This window comes from Chinchilla lanigera, unplaced genomic scaffold (assembly GCF_000276665.1).
Source record: "Chinchilla lanigera isolate Chin_1 unplaced genomic scaffold, ChiLan1.0 scaffold00025, whole genome shotgun sequence".
Taxonomy (NCBI): domain Eukaryota; kingdom Metazoa; phylum Chordata; class Mammalia; order Rodentia; family Chinchillidae; genus Chinchilla; species Chinchilla lanigera.
This window is the reverse complement of record NW_004955426.1, coordinates 11,968,559-11,979,583: the sequence shown is the minus strand read 5'-3', so window position 1 is coordinate 11,979,583 and position 11,025 is coordinate 11,968,559. Positions and strand designations below refer to the sequence as shown.

General features: G+C 33.9%; 1 protein-coding gene across 1 annotated transcript in view; it reads left to right on the top strand.

The window, feature by feature from the left end:
• Positions 1-5,532: 5,532 nt before the first annotated feature.
• Cdh10 (cadherin 10, type 2 (T2-cadherin)) overlaps positions 5,533-11,025 on the top strand; it is a 170,383-nt gene continuing 164,890 nt past the window's right edge. Inside the window, exon 1 of the mRNA XM_005386142.2 lies at positions 5,533-5,951. The gene's annotated coding sequence lies outside the window, so the exon portion shown is untranslated. The remainder of the gene's footprint in view (positions 5,952-11,025) is intronic.

Here is an 11,025-nt window from a genome sequence, read left to right as displayed (position 1 = left end):
CTTTGTCACTGATTTAGAACTCCTGTTTTCTTCCAGCACCCATAAAGCTGGCAACCCCAACGTGTTGTCTTCTAGGTAGAATATGGTATCTGTGATTCACTGTTCTGGGTAAATAAGAAGTAGGAAGAATGGAATGATGTTTTAGGAGAGAAGAAATAAAATGGATTGTTGTGTTTTGTCTATTTTGGTAATCAGTAATTAATTCGTTTACAAATATTGCCTTTTCTTCAAAAGCATCTAACAATTCTTAGACTGGCTTTTCCCAATGACAATATTGATTAAAATGCTGCTTTGCCACTCAGATGTTGCATCAAAAATAAACAAACAATAAAAAATAAACAAAAGAGTATATTTCTGCTTATTAAATGCAATTCTAAGTACTTTGCACCTAGACTTTGTTATTTTCCACTACTTTTTACTTCAAAGCATTTTTTTTTCATTCCATTCCTCAGGCATAAAGTTAAATCACAGCCTGAAATATGAAATTCCTGTTTGTTTGTTTTTTTTCTTACCACACCAATGTTTCAAAGGTTAAAAAATTCAGGTATAGATAGAAGCAGTCAGTTTGAATGAGAATTTAGTTTTCCATCAACATGAGGATTATTCAATCTAATTTTGCTGTTTTGCTATGAAGATTGAATTTAATTTACTTAATGTTTTCATATGTAAGCAAAATTTTCTACATTAAAAATGAGAGGGAAAAGATCAAGCAGTGTAATCCAGGTTTGATCTAAGAAAGATATGATATCAAGCAGTGACCTTTATGCCTAAAGTGCACATAGCATAGTGGCTTGCAACTGGACAGGAACGTGAAGAAAACAGTAAATTAAAGATCAAATGATCTTTAACTGACTCTTCATTGTTTTAAAAAATAATTACAGTTTTGGAAACATCACTATTTAACATTTCATTTTTCACCTGGCTTCTTTGTCTCTCTTCCTGCTCCAAATTTCTTGGTCTTAAGAAATGTTAGGTAAATAGTAGAGGTATCAGTAACAGTTCAGTTGTACAGAACAGAAACCACTCTAGCTTTCTTAGATAAATAATAGTCATTTAATTTTGAATGGTAGGTGTTTTGCAACATGTATAGGAAGAGAAGAAGTAGGCAAATATCAAGAGCCCTTCCAGCCTTCCGGAGTCAAACATGCCTGTTATTGTCCAAAAAGCATACATCACTGTCTCAAGTACTGTAGACCACAAAACTGTATCTCTTCTGCTACTATCTATGGAGAAAATAATGTCCTGTATCTTGCCTTTCTCTTTACCTAACTCAGCCTCTAATTAAGGAAGATAAAGGCATTTTGAAAAAGTGAACACACCTCCCCCAACCCACACACTACCTAAACGCTGAGCTACAGTGGAAATGTAATTAATTTTCCCAAATTATTTTCCAGTGAGGCACAGTAAGTGGAGATTAGGGGGAAAAAATATTATGTCAAAAAAACTGTGCCAATTTATGTTTTATGCCATCATATTTACCAAGTAAAGCACTGTGGGTTTTCTCTCCTTTTGTCTCATAGCCATAAACAGAGAACTAGGATTGATTAACTTACTGTTAGAAAGTAAAATTGATATTATGCCTCATAATATTCAAAGGAACATGGAAAGTGCTGCTGACAAACTATTTTTTTAAAAAACTATGTATCTGTTTACTAAGTGATACTTAATAAACAGTTGTGTTTGTTGTTTAGCAACATCTTGATACTTTTAAGCATACAGTGCTTCCCTATGGAATGGAAGATTGCTTTATTTGATGGATGTTCATCAAAGAGTGGCTTTGATATTTGTAGTAGAGGTCAGCCTTCATTGAATACTCTTATTACAACAGTGATAGAATATTCATCAGTTTTCATGGTGTTTTATCATTACTGTATGTCATTTAATTTATATACATATATACACTATAAATATAAGTATAAGCATAAATATAAGCATAATACATTTACATGTACATACACATAATGATACAAATATGTACAGTCCACCAAAAATATACATATACTTCAGCACTTTAACATACTAACAGATGTCTGGAAGTTAATGGCTACCACTTTGAGCATCTCTTATACTTATAGAGACCAATTAACTTGTGTTAATCTCATGATGTCTTAAAAAATTTGGTATTAAAATATTTATATATTTTTCTCTTCCCAGTGTACACATTTTTTGGCAGGCTCTGTATTGAACTTCTTACCAGCTTGTACCTACTCTGAATGGACATGTAGCTTCTCCTCACAATAAAGATCATTTTTGTAGAGCATGGACGTATTCATCCGATTCATAGAAAGGTTACTGTACTTTTTACCTTTTCTTTTTTTTTAATTTTAAAGATAAAAGAATGAAACCATCTTAATGAACACATGTACATTTAGAAAATAACACAAAAGCGACACAAGCAATACAGAATCTCAGAAAAGGTGACAGGAACTATTCATTAACAATGATTGTTGTACTACATAATGATGTCCTCAATTTGGATACTCAGATAAGCAAATATAGACAGGTAAGATTGATCACACATTTAAACATTAACTGTTCCTTTCTATAGAGCAATAAAAGTCATCATTTCAATCTTCATGCACTAGTCTTTCTTAGTATTGGGGACTATAAGCATGTTTTATCTGATTTTCAGGAGCAATTTTACATGAGATTTGCAAACACAACTGAAAAGAAATCGAAAAACTTCCATATTATAAATCAACTCATTTCTAGAGTAAAATAAGGGAATTGAGAAAATGATAGCTTAATAACAAACATTCACAGAGGTTATAATTTCCAGCCAATGTTCTCTTTGCTCTTTAATTTTGATTATGGAGGAATACATTAAGTATGGTATCATATGATGTTAGTTATAGTCTGAAAGACTTTTTTTTTTTGTCTTTTTTTTTTTTTTTTTTGTCTTTTTTAAGACAGGGTCTTGCTAGTTCAGGCTAACCTTGAGCTCACTTTGCAGCCCAGGCTGGTCTCGAACTTGCAAGTGTTCTCCTGTCTCAGCCTCCTGAGTGCTGGGATTACAGGCGTGCACCACCACGCCTGGCCTCTGAAAGACTTTCATAAGGCTACCACAAAGATATTTGAGGTGAATTGTAATACATGCATTGTTCAACTGGTCTATCTCCCTCTCTCCCTCTCTCTCTCACTCTCTGTCTCATTTATATGTCATCCATCCTTTCGATTATAAGGACTTTTCCTGTTATTAAATATGTTAGCTCATTATAAAACAGAAAATACAGTAATTGATATGATTATTTCATACGTTAAAGTTTTAAAATGTTATTTTTCATGTGTATCATTCACTAATATGATAAAAGTTTAAACACGAACAAATGTTTGCTTTTCTGTAAAAAGTATATTATATAAAATACTACTATGTGATGCAGAGATGTAAGATGAAGTATTATTCACACCGAATTCTGTTTGCCTTTTTTAAAAATACCAATTACTTTAGCTGGGCAAATATTTGTCCAGAGTAAATACTACTTCTTGAAGCTTCTCTAGCAACAATTTGTGAATAGATACTATAGCTCACTTCCAGTCAATGAGATCATAGAAGAAAATAACTGAATCCTGTCTTGCAATGGGAGGAAGCATCCTTCCTTCATTCACTTTACACTGCTTTCAAGAAGACTGATGTGGAGTGGTATTTCTTCTATCATATAAATGAGTTCAACTCCTCAAAAATGTTGAGCCCCAAGACATAAAGATCCTGAGTTTTTGATGACTACAGAAGGTACAGCAATCCGACCAACTTAGAAATTTATAAAAGAGAAGAATACACTCCTTTTGTTAAACTTATTTTGGGATATGTCATTGTATCATGTATTTTAATTTTAAAAAATTAACTTTTGATCTCAGCTTTTGGTTAATTTTCTTAACTGCACCCATATACGTCTTACAAATTTTTTTTATATTATAGAGATCTTTGTTTTGATATTTGTGACAAACATAAAAAATAGTCAGTGTAGCTAGAGAACCTGTATTTGTACACACATCGTCTTTTCCCATTTAATTAAATATTTTTCAATTTATCTTTAGAGTATGCTATTTTGAAATTTATCTGGGCATTGAACTTTAAAGTATAAAAAGCAGTTTGATATACAATACATAACTACACACTTACTGAATACACAAATCACAGGAATAATTTTGAATAAGTATTTTCAAGCAACTGTAAAATAAAGACACTATGTTTAACAAATTATAGGCAAATGATCCACAGATAACATTCAGAACTGTAGCTTTAGCACAATGATTACAATTTTCAAGATCCTAATGCCCTCAGCTGTAAAATTGAGAGAAAAAATAGTCCCTGTCTTCTAAAAATACCATTAAGCTAAGTGCAAAACTTGGTATTTTCCAATACACAATGAGACAATAACATCAGTCGAGCAATGACATCCTGATATACTAAAAGTTGCTGAAATCTAATTTAGAATCTTTTCCCCTCTTCTCCCACCTCCAGACCGAGGGTCCTTTGAAATTCATTATGCTGATTTTACCCTAATAACCTCATGATGGTAAGAATGATCACAGGAGTGCGAAAAGCTTCCATGGCCTCTCAGGGACAGTATTAGTCTTGGAAGAAGGTAATGTTTTTAACCCCACCACAGGTTAGCTCGGGGACTTTAAGCAAGACATGTAACATTTGGAGCATTGCTGTCTGCTAAAATAAAACATAGGTGGGTTAAATGATATTTGTAATTTTTCCCTGCACTTTAAAGTTCTCTTTTAAATTATTTTACATTTATTTTTATGTTGTGGATAACATTTTCAATAGGAATCTACGTGTAGCCAGAAAAATGAAAAGGTGTTAATTATTTTGTGGAGCTATACTGACATCATTTGGTGGTAAGGTTCTGGTTCATTATACTGGTTTGGCTTTATTACAATTTAATGGGGATATATAAATAGGGAGATCATCAGATGGTTGATAAGTAGATCCATTCATATATATTTACACTCTGCCCATACATACACTAATTTAAGGATGAAATTAATATTCATAAGAAGAAAAGTTTAAAAAGACTGTATTAAGTGCAAAATCTAAATAATTTAACACTAATTATGCACTTAAATTGTTCATAAAATATTTTATCTTTAAATCTTTGCAAAGCAAAGCTGGTAAGGTTAGGCAGACAAAACTGCTCACGGACCTTCCAGTATGATGAGCCAAATGTGTTTCCCTTATGACAATAAGCCGCCTAGCAAGGTACTGGGAGAATCGAGAGGAGAAAGTTCACCTAAGAACTAAAAATAAACATTTGAAACCTTAGCAAACATCACTCTGGGAACCTATCCGATCCAGTTGTGATTAAACTTGACTCTCCGTGAATAGTTGTGCTTGGTCGTCTGCTGTGAGGACCTGGGAGGGAATATCTAAGCCAGAAGGCTCTGTTTCAAAAAATGCACGGAGCAGTTGCAGCATCTCTGTTGCTGGGGCTGTGTTACGGACACAGGCGGATTAGATTGGGCTGATTACCTTAGCCTTGAAACAGAGAGTCTTTCTGGCCGGCGGGGGAGGGGACGCCTCTCCTGCCAAGCCCTCCTCGCTGCGCCCTCCCCTCGCATTCACTTGCAAATCGCACTGTGCAGCCGGAGCCAGCGCTTCCCAGTCTCCAACCTTCCCATGGCGAGCGCTGCAGCTCTATCAGCAGAACCTTTCTCTCCGAGTGAGGAAGGGCTTTTTTCCCCTTTTCCTTTTTTGTTTTTTTTCCCCCTTAATCAGAAGCACTGAATGAAAGCCAATCAGAGAGAGAGCTCGCCCCCGTTTTCCTCGGTTCCCTGCCGTCCAGAGTTAAAAGTGATGCTGAGAAAAAGCTTGAGTTAGATTGAAGTAGAAGCAGTGATAGAAAATAACAGCAGAAAACAAACAAAAAGGGGACCTGGTGACAATTTCTCCAGGCTTATTTTGGCTGGAATCAACTTCCGTTATCCAGAAGCTGATAAAAAAGGTAGGAAGACTTCACCTCTTTTCTTATAACTCCCTTAAGGTCTTTATTTTTCTTCCCCTGGGGGGAGATACCTTTGTTTTTTTAAGTTGTATTTATCAGTTATTTTAAAATAAATATCTTCAATAAATGAATACATGTACAACTCTGAAAATCCAGAAAGAACAGCATTGAATACCTATAAAGGTAATGCAAACCTGGATAAATTATATATTATGCTCAACAGTGGGTCATGGTATTAGAGTTTACAAATTCATCACTCTGAACAAATATTTAGAATATTATAGAGTGTTATTAGTCATGCTCATACTTGTGTACCTTTATTTTAAAAAAAAATCGGTTGAAGAGAAAACATCGTTGCTGTGAACTCTTAACATTGCCTAACATTACTTTGCATTCCATATGAATGGATTCACTCTGCACTTATTCATAGTCATAGTTCATTGTACGCTCAATAGAAAGAGAAATGACAGGCAGAAGACAGATTCCTTGAAGCTGTCGATGGTCACTAAGCATCTACTTAAATACAGTAAATTGACATTCATCAGAAACAAAATGGGCATAATTTCTATATTCACATTTTATATCTGAGTCAGAAGTATGAGGGGGGCAATGATAGAGAAGGGGAGATGAAATATATGTAGTCAGCAGTTGCAGCCTTTATTGTCTCTGCTGCAATAAAATCCATATTTTATGTGGTGTTAAATTAATGCAGCATATTGAAAGTCTAAATGCATGTCCCCAACAAGTAACTATTGATAGCACTGTAAGTAGGGGCAAAACCAGTAGTCTGGAAGTGTTTTGATGGAACCACAATAAAAACCTACTGTCTCTTTGTCATTAAAAGAGGTAGTGTACAGGTACAATCAAAGACAAGTCATTTTAAAAATGACCTTGCATCTTTGGCTTTCAGAAAAATATAAGACAGATCTGTTGCCTATAACTGTGGTCCTTCATTCCAGTAAAAGCTTTTATTATCCAAAACTATGCACCCATTACTTCTCAGCTTTTTGGAAATGCATTATTTTTCTTCTTCTTTTTTTTTTTCCTCTTGAAAGATTTATATTAAAAATAATCTGTCCCTCTGATGCTGACAACTGTTATACTTCACTGCATATGTTAGTAGACTTTCTCCCTTCACACCATCCCCCTCTCTATCCTTCTTTAAAACGTAGCTACAAGAGCTTCTCTGTGGTGAATAACACTTGGCAAGAGTGTGCTCATTTTTTAGGTCTGGTATGGTGAGGATTTTTAATTAGTAGAACTTTCGTGAAAACATTATGTCATTGACAGAACTGCATGTGCATTTCTAGTTAAAGTGATGAGTTAAAAATAAGAGGTTGTGTCCTAGGGAAATGGGTAAATGATAAGTTGCATAGATAATCTGGCCCCATCACCCCGGTGGAGTAATGTGGCACATCTCTCTCCAATGTGCAATGCATAAGGAAAGAGTCTTTATTTGGGGAGAGTGGAATGAAGGATTGGAAAGTGAACAAACAGAACAACCTGGTCTGTGGCTGAGGAACATAGGAAATGCAAAACCATTCTGATGACAAAAATACAAAACCTTGCTGTTTTCATTTCCTTTCACTATGTCTTTCTGTTTTTTTTTTTTTTTTTTTTTTCTTTTCCTCTGTTTTTAAAGTGTGAGTCAATATCTGCTTTCATTAAATCAGATACTTCTTTGGTTTCAAATACTTGCTGCTAACAAATTGAGCTCCCTGGTGAATATGTATGCCTTTACCAACTCTCATCAAAGAATAAAATCCCCTACACTTAGATGTTAGAGGGAAAATCAGGGAAGTGGATGGGGAACCAGAATGTATACTGTATGAGAACCCATGTACATACGCGTATGCATGAGGTTAATGGGCACCTGGTACCTGATTAATGGCCCAGGGGATGTTCCTAGATGTACATATAAATGAGCTGTTTATTAAATTGAATAAAACTATACAGGTATACAGTTTAATGTTACACTGTTAGGTTTTTACCAAGATTTAGGTTTTCCTTGAAAAAGAAAACTAGGTAAATAAATTATTTATTTCTATCTACAAAGATCTCCAATTCTGGCAGGTTTTGAAGAAAGTTCACGTAATCAGGAAGAGGTATGCATTCTTTCTTATTCAGATTGGTGTATCTAAAACTGAGAAGGTTAAATGAGAAATATGTGCAATATGTGAAATCTGCTCAGAGCACAGGGTGAAGTTCTTAGCCTGCACTTACTGCCCCCCATAAGTGGCTGAAGCCAGGTCTGTATGAGCAGGGGCTTGCTTGACATAGGACTTATTTCCTGTGCTTCTTAACCTACTTTGCAGCAGTGATAGCACTGTGTCCTTCTGGAATATGTCATTTTTATACCAGACCATTCCAGTAGGCTGCAGCACAGGAAGAGTATTGGCTCCAATGATGCTGATTCAGCAGCAAAGTCAATCATATCTTTATTAAGTATTATTGTTAGTAATAATGTCTCACGGTAAGCAATTATTGCCAATCAGGGACGTAAACTCAACTCCCTCTGAATTTTGGGTTTTCAAAGCATTAGGTGCAATGCATTTGTAGTTCAACTGCATTTTAATACTGCTGTCACATTAAATATGCATATAAAATAATGAAATAAGGTATAAATAAATATAAAATATATTTATGTGATTCATAAGTAATTTTATGCATATATTTAATCTCTGAATTTTAGGTCTATATTTTCCATTTATTTTAATCCCAAATTCTAGTCTGTGGTAGGATTTCAGAAGGGTCAACTTACAAACCAAATTACACTTAAGAGCCATGTCTGAAATACACAGTTAAAAACCAAGTAGCAAAAAAGATTAATTTATATTTTTAGATATATACTGAGGAATGGCAAAATGTATTAGGCATTGCTTTAATTGTACTGTATAGTACCTATTATGGTATTTTTGGGGAAAAGCAGAGTCTAAGCAATAACATGAATACACAGTTAAAAATGAAATTTAATGTAGAAAAAACTAATTTTCTTTGTATGATATTTGTGCGAAGAAATGAGTTCATCTAGTAAACTTTATTTTATAATTGAAATAACCTGAAATATACAGATGGACAGAAAAAGTCCTTAATTTACATTTTTAGAAGTCTGCCTTTGTTTTTGTATTTAATGCACTTGAACCATGATCACGCATGAGTATCACATTTTTTCCTTTTATTTCAATAAGTTCAAAAGTTCAAATTACAAGGTTTGTACACATGTTACAAGAAAATTTTCAATCAACAAGCAGTGCCTGTTTTCTAAGATAAAAATATCAGCTCAGTGTTACTTCTGGTCTGACTTCTCACAGCCTCACCTGAGCTGATATTTTGTATGATCCTGGGCACCCTTTACAATCCAGTTGTGCTGCCTGTCTTAATCGGAAGGGGGCCTAAAGCAAATGAGGCCATTTGCTTTTGCATACGTTGTTTCAAGACTCAGTGCAGCTAAATGTAAGAGATATGCACTGAAAGAAAATAAAGTGTATCAACATTGAAGCTGTAGATTGTTGGGAGTGTGGGAACCTTAATGAAATATTAACATTGACCAGTTAATCTACAGTTTTTTAAACAATTTTGCCAGAACAACTTTTGCTTAACTCTTTGTTATTAATTCAATTTCCCATAAAATGTAACTTTTGATTTTTTAAGAAGAAAAGTGCTTTATTTTTTTCCTGTTTCTTTCTATTCTTCAATTCTTTGTTGCAATGTATGTGTTGCCCTGTCCTCTCCATGACTAAGAAAGATTTGATAAACATTATTCATATTGGAGGTAGAATTTTAATAAAGGAAAGCTGCAGGTTGAATAAGAATGGCTAAAACAAAAGCACATTTTATAGCTTTTTAGGATGTAGAATTCCTTGAAAATAATGTTTTCTATTGGGTGAGTGAAATGCCTTCATGAGACAGTCCCTTGCAGCAAAGAGATTTATATCCCTTAAGAGTTGAACAGTGGCATTAGCAAACACTTTATCAAGTTATGTGATCCCAGTTTTCTTTTCAGAAAGCACTCTCAATTCCACATAATCTATGTGCTGCTGTTATATAAATTAAAGTTAATAAAGTTAAATGACATTTCAAGCTTCAGGACAAAATTACCCAACAGGCCATAAGATATAACTTTGTCTTAGAATAGGAAATTTAGCATTAAATACCATCTAAACCCATCAGAGCCTTGCTGATCCTCATTAATTTAGCAAAACATGCTCTCTCACCTCTTCTGCCCTCTCTCTCTCTCTCTCTCTTCTATTCACCCCTCATTTATGACAATTGCAAAAGTTTTTGAATAAATGTTCTATGTGCTTTTTACAATTACCTTATATCCAGTGACTTTTTTTGTAGATCTCCTGATACTTGGGGCCAGTATTCTAACATCTTGCAGCATCACACCATGGATTTCTTGCATTATCCCTTAGATCATAGCATAAAGTATATGACAGTTCAGTGGCTAGAGCATGTCCTTTAAAATGAAAGCAATTCTTATCACACTGAAGCTTCTAAGGAGTTGAAATTGGTACCAATATAGTTTATTCAACTACTAAGCAAAGTATAAGTATTCAGCATTTATTAATGAAATGACTTCTACAAATAATCAGAATATAGACTATATAGACATGAGTTATTATACTCAATGCTTCAGTTATTGACTGGGAATCTGTGCTGATTTACTGTAAGAAAAAATATTGAAGTAGTGTGACAGAGCCTTGATTTTAACTATAAATTAAACATAAATTGCTTATTTCTAGAAAGCAATGATTTCTTCTCTGTTGTAAGAAACCTATATATAAACTTGTAATCTGAGAAAGTATATGGACATGTAGTGAAAAATGTCTATTCTTAATATTATGGAGTAAAGAACTATCATTGGGTCTTGGGTATCTATCTGAAAATTTGAGAAACAAATTAGAGCAATAATTAAGGTTGAGCAGAATGTGTGGCAAATTAATATAATCACAAATATGAGTAAAATAGTTTAATGAGTTATTCTAGTTTGTTTCTATAGTGTCAATGATATATTTATATATCAGTATATAGAGTTAATTGTATATATATACATCATTATATAGAGTTAATT